Raw genomic sequence first — 1001 nt, 5'->3', positions numbered from 1 at the left:
ATATATATATACACATATAGTGTTGTTTCATTTTAAATCGTGGAAAAACATGGATTTTGAGTTTTTTTAAAGCAGAGAATTTGCAATTTTTTTTTAAGTCAGAGCATTTGCGATTTTTAAACAGAGAACACCAGGATCCTTGGTTATCAACTACCTAATACGATGGCACCATTAATATTCGATCAATCATTTCCAGGACTAAAGTTAGCATTCTTCCCAGCACCACCACTCCTAACCCACCACTCCAAACATGTACCACGGGAAATGACTTACTGGCTACACACCATTAAAACTTGGCTTTCAGGATGGCTATTTGAAAGGACTCTTGGGAGTCGGTGTAACATTGAACAGGCATAGAGAGCCCAAGGTTTTGCAGATTGGCTCAAGGATTTGAAGGCAAAAAAGGTGGGAGGGGCAGGGGAAGGGAGGCCAAAAGTAACTTTTGCCCCAGCCAATACACTCAACATGCTTCCGCTATTCCAGAAGAACGGTCTTATAAGGTTAGTTCACTTCTTATCTAAAGAGCAAATTACTGAAAGAAAAAAATCCCAGAATGAAGTCATCCCATAACAAATGAAGTCAAAGACTGTTAAGACCAATGGAACATGGTGCTTTGGGATCATTTATATAAAATTGCTACATCTCAGAGTTAGCTAGAACACACAACATTGAGTCATGCTGAGTCTAATGATTTCAACATTTGTTTCATGATTTTTTCTAAGATTCTTCAATTCAAGAATTACAGCAAAATCTCAATTGAAATTTTAAAAAGGGAACTTTCTGGCACTTGTAAGAAAAGTTGCTGATGTGATAGAAGTGTGCCCAATGATTCCAACTAAAAAGTTATTATTTTTTTTAATATCCCATAATTGTTTTACTCAGGCTCATTAATGTTGTAGGACTTGATGATAATTTTTATTTCAGTGTTGTCAATATTCCTAAATAGCTTTCATATTATATATATGGGCAATAGTGATCATCGCTTGCTGGAATTCGCCATC

General features: G+C 36.1%; 1 protein-coding gene across 1 annotated transcript in view; it reads right to left on the bottom strand.

Annotated features, from left to right (window-relative positions):
* Positions 1 to 1001, bottom strand: part of NAV3 (neuron navigator 3) — a 1048024-nt gene that overhangs the window by 1046380 nt on the left and 643 nt on the right. The window lies entirely within an intron of this gene.

This window comes from Gavialis gangeticus, unplaced genomic scaffold, assembly GCF_001723915.1.
Source record: "Gavialis gangeticus isolate Ggan-Ray unplaced genomic scaffold, GavGan_comp1, whole genome shotgun sequence".
NCBI lineage: Eukaryota > Metazoa > Chordata > Crocodylia > Gavialidae > Gavialis > Gavialis gangeticus.
Note: the sequence above shows the minus strand (reverse complement) of the source record. Positions and strands in the feature narration are given on the sequence as shown.